Source organism: Macaca nemestrina, chromosome 9, assembly GCF_043159975.1.
Source record: "Macaca nemestrina isolate mMacNem1 chromosome 9, mMacNem.hap1, whole genome shotgun sequence".
Classification (NCBI taxonomy): Eukaryota; Metazoa; Chordata; class Mammalia; order Primates; family Cercopithecidae; genus Macaca; species Macaca nemestrina.
Genome location: NC_092133.1, coordinates 21,819,753 through 21,837,666, shown reverse-complemented (window position 1 = coordinate 21,837,666; position 17,914 = coordinate 21,819,753). Strand labels below are relative to the sequence as shown.

General features: G+C 39.9%; 1 long non-coding RNA gene across 3 annotated transcripts in view; it reads left to right on the top strand.

The window, feature by feature from the left end:
* Positions 1 to 17,914, top strand: part of LOC139356191 (uncharacterized) — a 30,401-nt gene that overhangs the window by 298 nt on the left and 12,189 nt on the right. For 2 of the 3 annotated variants that reach the window (XR_011607643.1, XR_011607642.1), the window contains exon 2: positions 3,795 to 3,869. The exons of the other annotated variant lie outside the window; for it this stretch is intronic. This is a non-coding gene — a long non-coding RNA (uncharacterized lncRNA). The remainder of the gene's footprint in view (positions 1 to 3,794; positions 3,870 to 17,914) is intronic. 3 annotated transcript variants of the gene reach the window in all.

Genomic DNA, 17,914 nt, shown 5'->3' with positions numbered 1-17,914 from the left:
GAATTTTCTTTTCTAACAAATTCCCAGGTGCTGCTGATGTTACTGGTCCAGAAAGAACACTTTAAGAACCACTGCTATAAAATGTCCCTAATAGGACAAACTTCTGTTTTACAGTTTCCAGCAATTGCCTGTCTGTAACTGAAAATAGAGCCTAGATCTTAAAATTATTGAACCTGGAACAAATATTCTGGGTGTCACAAGCAGTTTCTGCACTTTTGGATGAAAGATGGAATTTCTTTCTTCTTGGGGCAGAGCCTCTCCTCCGTCCCTCACAGAGGAGCCAGTTTGGTGGTTTTATTTGTGTGTCTATCCATTTTTTTCCCCCCAGGAAGTAATCCAAATGAGGATGCTTCAACGATTTAAAGAATTTCAGTCAACAGTGTAACAGGCCATTTTTACTGTGGGCAAAGCACATCTCGGGTCTAACACTTTTTAGGAGTGATGAATTCCCAATGGTGGCAGAGTCAGAACTAAAAGGAAAATAGAAAAATAGGGACCCCAGGAGCACTGGACTCCAGGAACGGCAACATTTCAAATCTGGTGACGAGTTTGCCTGGCTGTCACTGTAGCTGCCACTTTTATGGCCCTTATATGTGTCAAGAAATTCTCTAACTTCTTTACAGCTACTGATTCATTTAAACCTCTTAGCAGCTGTATAAAGCAAATTCTATTGTTACCCCCATCTTATAGATGAGGATCTGAGGTGAAAGGAGGTTAAGTATAATAACTTGCCCAATATCACGGTTATTAAGTAGCAGAGCCAGGATTTGAGCGCAACAATCTGGCTCCAGAGTCTCTGCTCTTAACCAGTACCTCTCGATAATGACAATAGCAACTCTTCCTATGTACTTTCTCTGTGGTAGCCTGATATTTCACAGGCACTATTCATGTACTCCCAGTAATTACTGTGTACAAGGCTCTTGTCATCCCACTCACTGCATAGAAAAGGAAAAGCTATGAAACACCTCAACCTGGCAGTACCTGTGCTTTGGGAGAATTAAGGCAGGGGCTGAAAGGAGAGCACAGTGGACGTTGTCATTGTGAGACGCTTAAAGCAGCACCTTGAACGAGAGAGGATGCAATTAGACTGAGTTTGTGGGAACCAGCAGCACTCACTGGGGACCCTTGGGAGGGCCTGAGGAGGGTGCCACTCCTGGAAGTCATGATGAACTGGGACTAGACTCTGTTCACCGTGTATTACACGTAGATAATATATCCATCTGGTGTCTGGAGAACTTGGATTCATTCATGCAACACATTTTAAAAAATCTTTTCTACGGCCTAGGCACTGTTCTAGGAACTTGGGGTTTCTTGTGAACTAAAGAGACAAAGGACATGCACCCTAGAGAACCACATGTGCTTTTACTGAGCAGCTTCTTGGCACCAAAGCCCAGATGAAACAACCCTACCACTAGGGATGCTGAATGAAAGGTCAAGAGGCCTTTCTAATGTTTCCTACCTAGAAGACTGGTATTATCCACACTCTTGGCCTCAGTTTTTCCTTCTGTAAACTGGAGATTATTCCTATTTTGCCTATGTAGTGGCAATAAGGAAGAAAACAAATAGACAATCAAAAGCTAGGCATACTATGCCCACGAGCAGCAAGCTCTCCCTCTGCTTTAAACCTACTTTCCTGGAAACTTTTATGTAATTGCCAATAACGCATTTCAGGAGAGCGGATGAGGACACGCTGTCTGTTATTCTTCATTTGAGCTCCCGGACTCCTGCTCTCCGGAGGGGCTTGGCAGATGATTAACAAGTCATCTGATGAATATGCAACATGATTCAGGCTTAATAAGTCCCGCAGCTGTTGGGAACTTTACAAGAAAAACAAAGCTACAGAAATATGCGATGCCTGCCAACCTCATAGAGTCCCCCAAATGGGGTCTCCCAGCCGCAAATGAGCCAGGGCTGTTTCTGAGATGCAAAACGTGCTGCTGATGGGACATACTGACTCAGTTGGGGTAGACCACTCTGGAAGCATCCTCTTTCCCCTTTATAATTTGCCTTCTTATCCATCCACCTCCAGTTCTTTTTGTTTTTTTGTTTTGTTTTGTTTTGTTTTTTTTGAGACATAGTCTCATTCTGTTACCCAGGCTGGAGTGCAGTGGTGTGATCTCAACTCAGTGCAACCTTCGCCTCCCAGGTTCAAGCAATTCTCCTGCCGCAGCCTCCCAAGTAGCTGGGACTATAGGCATGCACCCAATTTTTAACAGAAATATACATACATTCACATTCTGCTATATGACCCAATCCAAGCCAAAGATATGCAATCCCCGGATATTACTAGAAACTGTTAGAAAAAGGAGGTATGGTCTGGACTTAAACTCAACAAAATATAAACATAGCATCAAGTCAGAAATAAGAAATGCTTCCTTAGGGACAAACAGAATGGAAAGAGCTAGGATCCTAAGATAGACCTGAATTTAAATCCTGGTTTCCTCTCTTGCTAGCTATGCATTTTTGGCAATTCATTTACATTTCAAACATCCAGTTCACCATTAGTACGATGGGCATAACAACCCCTAACTTATGGTGTTGTGACAAGGCATGTTAGTAGAGGACCTGGAATACAGTTGGTGCATAAACTGTAATCATGTTGTTAATATAGTCATCATCATGTTATCATTTTACACAGGAAGAGATCAAAGCCTTCTTCCAAGTTTTTGGGGACATTTGATTTTCTTGTCCCAGTTGAATTTCCCCTTTTTCTGGTGGTAACCCCCTAGTTATCCTTTTCCCCAAAATATAGTGTGGATGGAATAACTCTATTGCCAGCTCCATGCATGGATACAAAATCCATTTCTGAAGCTATTCAGGGTATTCCAAATGCCCGGATGCAACAATCAGTTCTTAGAAAGGCATGTGACCCAATCCAAGCCAAAGATATGCAATCCTCTGACGTTACTGGAAACTGTTAGAAAAAGGAGGTATGGTCTGGACTTAAACTCAAGAAAATATAAACATAGCATTGTGTGGGGGCACTAGAAACAGGACGGCTGAGACCAACAAAAAACACAGAGCTGAGAAACAGAAAGACACTATTCTGACAACAGTGCCTGAGCCCCTGTATCCACCTATCTCTAAAGCCCTAGAACTTTCGGTGTCACAAGGCAACACAATTTGGGTGCTTAAGCTACTTTATCTTAAAGCTTTGGCAGGTTTGGTCACGTGCAAACTAAACAGGCCTGACTTTGTATTTTATTGTATGTAAATTATAACCATGAAAAACATTTTTAAAGTCAATTTTTTTTTCTGAGTTCCATATAGCTCAACATATCTTCCCAGGAACAATTCTCATTGCCACTTCTACAAAGACATTTCCATGTAACTAATTTTTGGCACATAAATGTAGACCAAGTGCTAAAAGCAGCAGGTTCACACCACCTCCTACACAGTATCTGTGATTTGACACAGTCTTGCATATTCAATAGCAATGTTAATGATGCATTTTGCTCTAACAAAGCTAGGTGGTTTTTAATGTTTAAAGATACGTACATTACAATTCACAGCACTTGTAGACACTCATGTTTGGTTTCTGTTTTTAAGATTGTTATTTTAAAATGTGGGGATCTTCCAAGAAATATTAAGGTCTTGTTTACATGCAAACTACAGTTTAATTCTGCAAATCAAAGAAGTTTTATGGAACTCTTTGAGGGGAATGTACATATTAACCACAGTCAGCCTCTTCCCTTTAAGCTTGCTAACATATGGTAAAATTCGCCTCCTTGTTATTCTTCAATAAAGTGCTATTTGTGCTTTGCATTTCTCATTAACAGTTCGATTTATTTCAGCTTATTGAAGCCTGGATAAAATCAATGGAAAGTGCATATTGTTCATGTAGTTTATTGTGCCTGGAAATGTTGCAGGTGAGTGTGGACAGAGAAGAATCAGAAAGATTGACAGAGCACATTGGGGCGTCTCCCACATCTATAGCCCAGCTTGGAGTGGGAGAAATTTCTGGGAGCACTGTGCTTTCTACCCTCCCACTTTTGGGTTCCTATAACTGAAACCATCCTTACAAGGTTAACAAGAATCACATGCAGGGCTCTGGGCAGAAATACAGTTACAATTAAATATTAATCAGGCTGCACTTTGGCTTACTTCCATGTAATCAAAATTTTGTCACTTAGCACTAGCCGCTGACCATTTGCGTACCCATTGTTCCTATAGATAGGATCACTGACATTAGAATCCTAAGGTTTTTGCTTAAGAATTGCTTGGGATATTCTTCAGATGTAAATTCCAGTGGAAAGAATGACACCAACCAGTTTGAAGACTCCCAAAGAGTAACCAAATCAGCATGTGAGAATGCAGGTTCTCCACATCCCCATCCCGACTTCACCCTGCACTCTTCACCCAACCAGTGATCTCCACACCTTCATGCACCCCCAAATCCTTAAAACTTCTAGCTCCAAAGTTTTCGGGGAGGTGGATTTGAGGTTTCCTTCCATCTCTTTGTTTAGAGGCTTTATTAATAAATCTCTCTGCAGCAACCCTCAATGGCTTGCTGCATCTCTGACAACTACCATGTTACCATCACATGGCAGCCAAATTATTCTCAGCACATAGTGACTAATCTCCATTATAGCTACTTAATGTCTTTACATTCTATTCTATATTATAGCTGCTTATGTTTTTATTTCTTCATAAGGAGAGAAGTGCGTTGCAGTTTGGATGTGCACATGCCTTTGAGTTGGACAGAACTGAACTCAAATCCCGGCTATAGCCCCCGCCAAAAAACAAGGTCATTCACCTGGCAATTAACAAATAACCTCCATGAGAATTCAGATTTTGATCAACAGGAGTTTTATTTAGTTGGCACAAGGAAAACGGAGTATTCTCTGAAGCAATGTCTCCCTGAGGGAAAGTGACAGAAGCATTTTACGGGGTGACGGAGAGGAGACAGGGTGCATCATTACATGTAGAGGAGGAGTCCCATTGCACAGATACACTGAATCACTATCCCAGCACATGGGTCACATATTATGGCAATAAAATTATAGCTTCTCCCAGGGTGGAGAGCATGGTAATGAGGAAAGTTCACCCAGGTTCATCTGTAAGCTGCCAAGGCCTATCAAAAACGGGTGCCAACCAACATGGTGACCACATTCAACACAGGGTTTGGGAAAAATAGGCTGCAGGGTAGGAAGCTGTAAAACAGGCTGGTTGCTCAAGTTGATTGAATTCCTATAGTCCCTGGAGACCCTTCCTGTCTGCTTATATAACCTAAAATCTGAGCCTTGATTTTCTCATCTTTAAATCGGGGCCAATTATATCTACCTTCCGCGGCAGTTAAGATTCAATGGCCTAACACCTGTGAGGCCCTGGTCCAGGTTCTAATCCATAGAGGATGCTCTGCAGATGCTCATGTCCAGGCTCTTCTGCTCCTCAAATGTTCCTCAAGGGCAGAGTCCATGAGATTTTCCCCTTTGTGTGCCACCAGCTCTCAGAGTACATCCTAAATGTTTTTGGAATGAATGTATGGATAAGAATGAGTTTTCATTCATTAGCGCAATTATTTGAATAATGTTTGTCTCTCTGCCACTAGACTGGACTATAACAAACTCTAGGAGTTGGGTGTGTGTTTGCCTTTGCTTATTATTCTCTCATTTCCAGCACAGTCGTGGCACATAGAAGGTATTAAATAGATCTTCGCTGAATAGATGAACACATCATTGGAGGCAACACTAAGAAATAAAGCTATCTGGGCATGAGTGGTGTGAGTGTGCACACGTGTGTGTCCATTTACATTTCATAATCAGAAAAGACCACTGTATTATTACTCTAATACAATTCCATTCCATTCCAATGTATTAATGTTCCATTGTATTAGGATTCTGAGGTAGAGAAAGAGGCAACACTGAACAAAGGGATATGGAGGTGGGATGAAAATCTCTTTGGGAAAAGCTGGAGAAGGAATGAAAGAGGAGAATCAAAGTCTGGTTTAGAGTTTACTCCACAAAATCCATCTTAAGAGACTAAAACAATTTGGCCTCAGAACTCAAAATCTTAATGTTACTGACCACAGGTTCTTGGGCCCTCAATACAATAGAAATTGACAAAAAGCCAAGAGTTTTTCCAAACAGGGCTTTCTTGGCACTTATGCACAGGCATAAGGTAGGCAACCCAAGAGACAGAATTCTCAGTCTGGCTCCCCAAAGAGAGTCAGGAGAGTAACTTTAAAGGGGCTAAAGCAGGAAGAACATGAGGTTTAAGCATGCAGAGCTGCAGAGCTTCTGGCATCTGCACAGTTTGATAACATAATTCTTCGTGAGTCACATGTGTCATTAGCATATTAAATCTCTACCCTGGGCATGGTTTTTAGTATTATAATGAAGCTAAGGTGAAGGATTGGTCATCCTTCTGGTCTTATGTGCATGCAGGAGATGGGGCTAACTCCCTTGAGTAACATTTAAGATGGGAGCTGATTATTTCAGGCTCCTCAAGGTCCCACAATCAGTGGGCATGGCACCTTGAGAAAGATTTATGGTGCACAATCTGGACGGTCTGATTGGAGCTCTTCCTGGCTACACCCCGCTCACCAGCTTGCAGTAGAGGTCACTGGTGAGGCATGGGAGGGAGCCAAGTCCTATCTCTACTCTGTCTCATTTAACAAGCTAATAAAAGTAGATATCGTTTTATAAACAACACTCAATACTATCTTCAGATTGCAAGCTCCAAATTTATAATTTAATTGTGACCCTGTTTCCAGGATGTGATTTATTCATTGCCTTGCCAAGACCAAGGCATCTTGGCATGAACCAGTTTGGCCACTGTTTTGGTCCAGACTGCCTTGATTGCTGTCCTGCCATCCACCAGCCAAGCTGGAGAGGGATCTATAACTCAGCGATTCTACCACCTGTCAGACCCTGTGTGTTGCCCTTGAAATTTACTGGCTTCTGGGTCCTGAGTCCTGGCTCCTGCTTCCCCCATGTGGTTGTGGAATCCATATCTCTGTCTCCCTGCTCAGCTTACCCATATAATATAATCTATATTATGATTCTCTTCTGGTTATAAAATGTAAAAATTTGGGGAAAAAAATAAGCACAACTATAGATAAGAAAATTAAAATCACCAGTAAACTCAATACCCAGAAATAACAACTTTACAAGTACACACACACACACACACACACACACACACACACCACATACCCTTTTATCACCCATAAAATTGAAATTTTGCTCTTCATATGTTTGTAACATTTCTGATTTGGTTTTCTTTTTGCTAAGAGTACACTGGGAACATACTTACTCCAACATATTCTTTAAGTTTCGGTTTTTAGAAACTATAAAATATTCACAATATGATATACCATATATTTTAAAGAAATTTCATTTGTTGTTAACAGTGCAGTTTTCTACCTTTCACAATTATAAACCATAATGTCTTTATAAGAAATTCCTAGACCAAAGGCTATGTATATTTTAGGATTTTTAACATATACTGACAAGTTGTCTTGCAGAAACATCAGACTCATGTCCGCTGTACACAACCTCAACCCTGAGTACTACACATTTTTTCATGCTTTTTGTGATGTAAAAAATCTAATACTATTTCCTAATAGGATTTGTCTTTTCTATTATATCTGAGTACGAGTTACTCACAAAGTAAACTTAGTCTTTTTTGTTCATGTATAAAAATATGCAGCTTTTTCCCTGTATTTTGTTTTCTTTTGATTATACATATAAAATTTACTGATACACAGAAGACATATGAACTTCAGTAACCATTGAAACACTTCAAACACACGTCTGCGTTTGTGGTTGTTATTTTTTTATATTTAACTTTTAAAACACTGTTTTCTTAGTATATAAAACAGGTAACTGATATACAGTGATGTGTCATCTAACATCAGGGATGTGTTCTGAGAAATGTGTCATTAGGTGGTTTCATCATTGTGTGAACATCACAGGGTGTCCTTACACAAACTGGGATGGTATAGCATCCTACACACCTAAGCAACATGACACAGTCCATTGCTCCTGGGCCATACACCTGTACAGCATATTACCCTACTTAATTCTGTGGGCAATTGGAATCCAGTGGTAAATATCTGTGTATCTAAACATCTCTAAACATAAAAAAGGTAAAGTACAGTATAAAAGGTTAAAATTGGTATACCTGTATAGGGCACTTACCATGAATGGATCTTACAGGACTGGAAGTTGCTCTGGGTGAGTGGGTGAGTGGGTGAGTCAGTGATGAGTGAATCTGAAGGCCTAGGATGTTACCAAACACTACTATAAACTTCATAAGCACTGTGTACTTAGACTATACTACATTTATTTAAAAGCTTTTTTTCTGTCAATAATAAATTAACCTCAGCTTATAACTTTTTACTTTATATATTTTTAAATTTTTAGCTTTTGGACTCTTTTGTAATAACAATTAGTTTAAAACACATTGTACAGCTGTGCAAAAATATTTTTTCTTTATATTTTTATTCTATACTTTTTCTATTTTAAAATTTTTGATGTATTTTTTACTTTTAAAATTGTTTGTTAAAAACTAAGACAGAAACACATACACTAGTCTCACAGGGTCAGAATCACCAGTATTACTATCTTCCATCTCCATGACTTGCCGCACCGCAAGGTCTTCAGGGGCGATAAAACACATGGAGCTGTCATCTCCTATGACAACAGCACCTTCTTCTGGAATACCTCCTGAAGGACCTGCCTGAGGCTGTTTCACAGTTAACTTATTTTTACACAAGTAGGAATACAATCTTTTTTTTTTTTTTTTTTTTTTGAGATGGAGTCTCGCTCTGTCACCCAGGCTGGAGTGCAGTGGTGCAATCTCGGCTCACTGCAAGCTCCGCCTCCCAAGTTCACACCATTCTCCTGCCTCAGCCTCCCGAGTAGCTGGGACTACAGGAGCCCACCACCACACCTGGCTAATTTTTTGTATTTTTAGTAGAGACGGGCTTTCACCATGTTAGCCAGGATGGTCTCAATCTCCTGACCTCGTGATCCACCCATCTCAGCCTCCCAAAGTGCTGGGATTACAGGCGTGAGCCACTGCGCCCGGCCTGTACAATCTAAACTAACAATAAAGAGTATAGTATAGCAGATACCTAAACCAGTAACATAAGTTGTTTATTATTGTTATCGGGTATTTTATACCGTACATAATTATATATACTCAACTTTCAGCTGACTAGCAGCTCAGCAGTTTTGTAACCATGAGTATCACCACCAACATGGAGTAACGTGTTACACTGCAACATTACAACCTCACTAAGCAATAGAATTTTTCAGCTTCATTATATTCTTATGAGACCACCATCCTACATGTGGTCTTTTATTGACCAAAACTGTTATAAAAGGTACTGTGTGTGTGTATACACATATATATTACAGAAAATGTATATGTGTGTGTATACACATATTACATAATATGTATATATGTATGTATATGTATACACATGTGTGTATATGTGTATATATACATTTATAGGTATATTTGTGTGTATATATACACTTTCCCAAATGGTTAACCAGCTGTATGGACATCATTGAGTGAACAGTCCATTTTGACAATTTGCAATGCCACGTATATCATGTACTAAATACCTTTTTAACCTTGGGTCTGTTTCTAGAATTTCCACTCTATTTCATTACTTACCCACTGCTATTCTCATTTCATGCTATTTTGTTTATTGTTACTTGAAAAACCTTATTTAATGTCTTGTAGAGCAAGGAATCTCTTGGCCTATCACATTATCTTTTTTACAAAATGTGCTTAGCTATACCCATCTTTTTTTTTCTAGATGAATTTGATTATCCATTTTTCATTTTTAAAAGTGCCTTATTCAAATTTTGATATTAACTGAATTTAAAGTTTGTAGAATAGTAATTTTCAAAATCTTGAAACTTTTCATCCAGTAAATGATGCTTTATTCACTTTTTTGAAATATGTTTATAAGTGTTTTAAAAGTTTTTAAGATATTTTTATAGATTCTATATATAGAATCTACATATATGTTTTATGAGATTTGTAATTTTTTTATTTTTAGTAATCATTGTGCATGAAATCTTTAATTTGGCATTTTCTTTCTAGTTTTTACTAGTATAAAGTGACTTCTCTATATCTACTTTGTAACCAATCAATTTTCTGTACTCATTAGTTTCAATTTTTTTTCTTTCAGTTTGGTTCTTTTGGGTTTTCTGGAAAGACCACCGTTACTAACAAAAAGGAATCCCTTTTTGAATCCCTTTTATAATATGTCAACTTTTTAATTCTTTTAATCGCATTAGTAAAATTTTAGGATCACTTTTGTTTTTGTTTTAAAATTAATAGACTTTATTTTTAGAGCAGTTTTAGATTCACAAACTGAGTTGGGGGCCAGGCAGGGTGGCTCACACCTGTAATCCCAGCGTTTTGGGAGGCCGAGATGGGTGGATCACCTGAGGTCAGGAGTTTGAGACCAGCCTGACCAACATGGAGAAACCCCATATCTACTAAAAACAAGATATAAAATTAGCCAGGCATAGTGGCGCATGCCTGTAATCCCTGCTACTTGGGAGGCTGAGGTGGGAGAATCGCCTGAACCTGGAAGGTGGAGGTTGCAGTGAGCCAAGACTGAGCCATTGCACTCCAGCCTGGGCAACAAGAGCAAAACTCCATGTCAAAAAAAAAAAAAAAAAAAAAACTGAGTTGAAAGTGAAAAGAATTCCCACATATCTTCATCCCCACCCCCAGACACACAAACACTCCCCACTATCAACATCCTCCATCAGTGGAGTACATTTGTTGTAATCAATGAACTAACATTGACATATCTATGTTATCCAAAGTCCATAGTTTACATTAAGGTTCACTGTGTTTAAACTCTATGGGTTTCGATAAATGTATGATGTCATATAACCACAATACAAATGTATGCAGAAGGTAAAGGGAGGCAGTATGTGACATGGAGAGAGAGAGCACAGGAGAGAGGAGAAGGCGGTGCCAGGTTTTTTAAAATATTCAGGTCTTGCATGAACTAACAGAATGAGAATTCACTCATTATCATGAGGACAGAACCAGGCCATTTATGAGACATCTGCCTCTGTGACCCAAACACCTCCCACTAGGCCCACCTCTAATATTGGAGGTCACATTTTAATATGAGATTTTGAAGGAACAAAACCTACAAACCATATAATGTGTGTATTAGTTAAGGTTTTCCAGTGAAAAAGATAGAAAGATGATAAGAAAGATAAGAAATATAGAAAAGAAAAGGAAAGAAAGAGAGAGAGAGAAAGAAATAAGGAAAAGAAAAAATAAAAGAAAAGAAAAGAAAGAAAATTTATTATGGTAATTGGCTTCATCATGATAGAAGCTGGGAAGTCCCATGATATACTGCCTGCCAGCTGGAGACTCAAGAAATCCAGTGGTTTAATTCACTCTGAGTCTGAAGGCCTGAGAACTAGAGGAGCCAATGGTGTGACTCTCAGTCCAAAGTAATACAAATCTGAGATCTGTTACTCTAAGTCCCAGAGTCCAAAGGAGCCCTGATGCCTGAAGGCAGGAGGATATGGGCGTCCCAGATCCGGAAGAGAGAGCAAATTCACCTTTCTCTAACACTTTTCTTCTATTCAGACTGTCAATGGATTGGATAAAACCCTGTTATATTGGTGAGAGTGGGTCTTCTTTACTCAGTCTACTGATTCAAATGCTAATCTCTTCCAGAAACACCTTCACAGACACTCCCCAAAATAATGATTGACCAGCTTGCTGGTATCCCTGAATGCAATCAAGTTGACATATTAACCATCATGATTTCATTTTTATTTATTCTTACTATTAAACTATTTTCCAAATCACAAATATACTATTATGATTGATATGCCCACTCTCAGGTTTTAATTTCAGGTTTAAGCCAATAAAATAAACTGTCTTTCTCTATTTTCTGTAACAACTCATGTAGTATTAAATTTATCACTTACCTTGAAGTTTAAAAAAAAATTTCCTGTAAAAAATTTATTTCTGTTTTATCTACATTAATTTCTATCTCCTGTTTCCTATTGTTTTTCTTATCTAATTCCTTACTTATGGTATTTAGCTTATTTTTCTTTTTATAAGAATAAAAGTGTTTAAGGATAATAGTTTACTTTTGAGTTTAGCTTTAGATATACATTTCCATACTTATCATTATTAATTTTTAAATTCTATATAATTTGTTTTTGCCTTTATTTTTGACCAAGATTTATTTAGTGTATTTACATTTTCCAAATGATATGGTTTGGTTGTGTCCCTACCCAAATCTTATCTTGAATTAGTTCCCATAATCCCCACACATTGTGAAAGGGACCCAGTGGGAGGTAACTGAATCATGGGGGCAGTTACCCCAGTGCTGCTGTTCTCATGATAGTGCGTGAGTTCTCATGAGACCTAATGGTCTCATAAGGGCCTTTTCCCTTTTTGCTCAGCACTTCTCCTTCCTGCCATCATGTGAAGAAGGACATGGTTGCTCCCTCTTCTGCCACAATTGTAAGTTTCCTGAGACCTCCCCAGCCATGTGGAACTGTGAGTCAATTAAACTTCTTTCCTTTATAAATTACCCATTTATGGGCAGTTCTTTATAGCAGCATGAGAGTGAACTAATACAGCAAATTGGTACTGTAGAGAGCGGGGTGCTGCTATAGAGAAACCCAAAAATGTGAAAGTGACTTTGGAACTGGGTAACAGGCAGGGGTTGGAACAGTCTGGAGGGCTTAGAAGATAGGAAAATGTGGGAATGTTTGGAACTTCCTAGAGACTTAGAGGGCTCAGAAGACAGGAAGATGTGGATACATTTGGAACTCCCTAGAGACTTATTAAATGGCTTTGACTAAAATGCTGATAGTGATAGTGATACAGACAATGAAGCCAAAGCTGAGGTCTCAGATGGAGATGAGAAACTTGTTGAGAACTGGAATAAAGGTGACTCTTGCTGTTTTACCGAAGAGACTGGTGACATTTTGCCACTGCCCTAGAAATCTGTGGAACTTCGAACTTGAGAGCGATGATGTTAGGTTATCTGGTGGAAGAAATTTCTAAACAGCAAAGCATTCAAGATGTGACTCGGGTGCCGTTAAAAGCATTAAGTTTTATGTATTCACAAAGATATCGTTTGGAATTGGAACTTATGTTTAAAGGGGAAGCACAGCACAAAAGTTCAAAATTTGCAGCCTGACAATGTGATAGAAAAGAAAAACCCATTTTCTGAGAAATCCAAACCAGCTGCATAAATTTGCTTAAGTAATGAGGAGCCAAATGTTAATAACCAAGACAATCGGGAAGATGCCTCCAGAGCATGTCAGAAGTCTTCACAGCAGCCCTTCCAATTACAGGTCTAAAGGCCTCAAAGGAAAAACATGATTTTGTGGGCTGGTCCAGGGCCTTGCTGCTTTGTGCAGTCACAGGACTTGGTGCCCTGTGTCCAGCTATGGCTAAAATGGGCCAACGTACAGCTCAGGCTGTTGCTTCAGAAGTTGCAATCCCCAAGCCTTGGTAGCTTACATGTGGTGTTTGGCCTGAGGGTGCACAGGAGTCAAGAACTGAGGTTTGGGAACCACCGCCTAGACTTCAGAGGATCTATGGAAATGCCTGGCTGTCCAGGCAGAAGTTTGCTGCAGGGGTGGATCCCTCATGCAGTACCTCCACTAGCGCAGTGTAAAAGGGAAATGTGGGGTGGGAGCCCCCACACAGAGTCCCCACTGGGGCACTGCCTAGTGGAGCTGTGAGAAGAGGACTATAGTCCTCCAGACCTCAGAATGGTAGATCCTTCAGCAGCTTGCATCATGCACCTGGAGAAGCTGCAGACACTCAATGCCAACCCATGAAAGCAGCTGGGAGGGGGCTGTACCCTGAAAAGCCACAAGGGTAGAGCTGCTTAAGGCCATGGAAGCCCACATCAGCATGACCTGGATGTGAGACATGGAGTCAAAGCAGGTCATTTTGGAGCTTTAAGATCTGACTGCACCACTGAATTGTGGACTTGCATGGGGCTTATGGCCTCTTCATTTTAGCCAATTTCTCCCATTTGGAATGGGTGTAACTACCCAATGTCTATACCCCCCATTGTATCAAGGAAATAATTAACTTGCTTTTGATTTTATAGGCTCATAGGCAGAAGGGACTTGCCTTGTCTCAGATGAAACTTTGGACTTGGTCTCTTGGGTTAATGCTGGAATGAGTTAAGACTTTGGGGGACTGATGAGAAGGTATTATTGTGTTTTGAAATGTGAGATTTGGGAGGGGCCAGAGGTGAGATGATATGGTTTGGCTGATCTGTTTGTCTTATAAGGTGCTTTTCCCTCTTTGCTTGACACTTCTCCTTCTTGCTATCATGTTATTGCCTTTTGGGTAGAAAAGTATTGCTTTAAAGGTAGAGAATATGATCTACTCAATTTGTGATTTTTTAAAATAATTTGGAACTTTATTGCTTAATATATGTGCTATTTTTATACATGTTTTGTTTGAGCTAGAATAAGAAAGGTACATTATAGGGTATAAAATTTGGGATGTATTTATTAAATTAACCTTCAAATGTTATTTTTCAGAATCTCTAATTGCCTATTTAATCTCTTTGGTCTGTCAAACGCAAAGAAATGTGCAAAACTTGCCAACTTTTTGTTTATCTGTCATTTTCTTGTGTTTTTTAGCCTTTGCTTTATGTATGTTGATGTCATAATATTTAATAATTGCATTCTTTTTCCTTTTTGTGTTTAAAAAGACATTCTTTTCTATGCCAGAGAATTTATTCTGTGGCAAATATTTGATTTTTCCCAGGTATAAAATCAGTCCTTTGGTATTTGTAATACTGATTAAAATTCTTCCATTGCAATTATAGTTTCAGTTTTAATCTATTTAAATTCATCTGGTTTCCTTTTAAGTCTACCTACATCCTGCCTAAATGAGAAAATACATGTAAAATGTTTTGAATGGTACCTGGCACATAGTGAGCACTCAGTAAGTGTTAGCTATTTTCATTGCTAATGCCATCTAATTTTTATAGGGAACATCTTTTAAAGCTTATGAAACACCATTGTGTCAAAAATTGAATCTGTGTCATTCAAAACCGAACTCTTCCTAAGCTCCTCAAAAGCAATGCTCTTCTTTTTTGTCATAGGTTCTATGGAGCTCTGCAGCTTTCTGTTTTCACATCTTGAGTTGCTTCTCCAAACTTGGTATTTGTCCTGAAGCTAGTTGTGTTCCCCTTGGTCCTGTTTATACTGAATCACTATTTGCTTTGAGAATCCTCCACTGAAATCTTAACTTGGAGGCCTAGATGATATAAATTGCATTATCAGTTCAGCAATCCAGTAGCCTGGATGGGAAAGGATGGGAAGGCACTGGAGTCCTAGATTGGCTACTGTTGGGAAGACACTAAGATATTTCTTCTTTATTGTTTAGTGAGTCCTTTGTACATGGGATCACTCTTCCCAGCCAGCTCCCTCTTTAGCCTAGTCCTTTTGGCAGTGACAAGCTGCTGCTTCCCAGATTCCTACTCAGTTCTATTGCCTATTGCCATCTTTTCTTCTCATCTGATGCTATGGAAACGTTGCAATCTCCAGTGGTACGGACTGTGAAGGCTGCTGACCCTACAGGTCAAAAAGCAGATGAAATCCCACATTTTATGCTACACAGCCTCCCTTTATTCTTAAAAATTAGGTGCTGCTTGCAGAAAGTTTTTTGTTTATTCTTACTAGGGGGCGGTATCAATGCGTTCACTTGTGTCTAACTCTATGCCATACATCCTGGTTTGCCCAGGAGAGTCCCAGTTTATACCTGCTATGGATCAGCTAATGCCTACTAATCATTTTACTATTCCCTTTCACTCTCAAAAAGTGTTCTGGCTTAAGATATGAATTATATAATTTCCATATGAATAATCGGTTTATAGCTGCTTTCGTAGCAAGTGGCTCGGTAAAGAAAGGGCTGATTCCCTCTAAAGGGGATATAGGTCTGAAACCATAAAGCATAAATCTTTCAATAGGGGGTGAGAGTCTGCATTAGCCATTCTTGCATTGCTATAAAGGAATACCATCTAGGTATTAGGTAAAATACCTGAGATCAGGTAATTTAAAATAGGTTTAATAGGCTCAAGGTTCTACAGACTGTACAAGCATGGTGCTGGCATCTGCTCAGCTTCTGGGAGGCCTCAGGGAGATTTTACTCGAGGCAGAAGGTGAAGCAGGAGCAGGCACTTTACATGGCAAAAGAAGGAACAAGAGAGAAAGTGGGGGGTAAGTGCCACACGCTTTTAAGCAACCAGATCTTGCAATAACTCACTCACTATCATGACGATAGCACCAAGGAGATGGTGCCCAACCATTCATGAGAAATCTGCCCTCAGGATGCAAACACCTCCCACAAAGTCCCACCTTCACTACTGGGGACTTCATTTCAACATGAGATTTGGTGGGGACACAGATCCCAAATCATATCAGAGTCCAATGAGGTTGCATATGTGAGTGTATGGCAAGCACTGTATTTGTGTAAAATAATTCTCTTTGTTTCATTTGTTTCGAACTTTTTTCTCAGAATCAACCCACCTCCTTGGGACACCACATCACAGCACACACTAGTAAACCAACATTTCTAACACATCCAGCTTCATAATCAGAGGTCATCTCTCTGCTCAGCCTCACTCATCTCTTGCTTATTACTAATCCCTTTAGTTCTGGAAGGCCACAGCTGACACATGTCTTTAGGTGACAGAAAAGGCGAACACATGCATAATAAGTTGTCAGCCAGTTCAATCCTGAGCAGTGGGAGGCAACAACAATAATTAGGTTTTGAATAAGTGTAAAAACGGAGGGTAATGAAGTCTTCCAGGTTCCATTTGGTTACCAGGCAGTCAGGGCTACTGTAGCATCTCCCTGTGTGGCCCATTCTTAAGCCAGGCTGACAAATCAGGTGTGGGAGTCATTCTGCTCACCAAATAATGATCAGGCATATTTGGCAATGGATTGGTTCTGTTACTCCCCTGATAGATTCCCCCCTCTGATTGATCCCCAAAGCTCTAATAGAGAGGCAGGCCGGACCCTTGAAGTAGACCCTGCCTAAACCCCAACATCTGGAGACCTCATTAGGCAGCCAAAGTTGAGGGAAGAAAGGAGGGTTAGGCTTTGTGGGATTCAAGTGCTGGGAGAGGGCTGGGGCCCAGGGCTTTCCTGTTCCACTGGCTCTCCCACCTTCAAATTTGTCAGTGAAGACGATAGCTGTCATGCATTTTTTGCTTTCCGCCAGCAAGATGAGGAAAGAGTGAGTACTGACTTCAGCTTTACCCTTCCCCAGCAGGAGATCTTGCCCTCTCTACTCCTTATAAGAGCAGTGCTCAAGAACATGAGGTATGAATCTAGACAGATATATGTTCAAATTCTTGCTCTGACATTTACTAATTATACGACCTTAAAAAAGTACCTGCTTCTTTCTCTGTGCCTCGGTTTTCTCACCTGTAAGCTGAGGATAGTAATACTTTCTCATAGCGTTACCACAAGATGGCATTTACAAATTTCTCAGCTTGGGTTTGGCCCATGACATTCACAGTGCCTAGGACAGCACCTGGCAATCCGGACGCTCAACACCTATTTAACAAACCAAACCAAGAAGCAAAACTGCTCTATCTGAGTGGCTGTTGAGAGAATGAACAAACAATGACCACACCAACTTCACGTGTTCTCATTTTGAGAACTTTTCCAACGTGTTACTGAATGTTGACACAGCCTCATCCCTGGCCAGTCATGGAAATCCTCCAGAGGTGATGATCAGATCCAGGTTTCATTCCGTATTTATTGAGGACCTACTACATGCCAGACACTTTGGCCTAGGGAAAATCTATTCCTCAGACTTGACATTCTCCTGAGGCAGTAGATGCTGGTTTCTATATTATGCATCCCAAATGCCAAATTTCCAGACGCATGAGAGCAGGCTG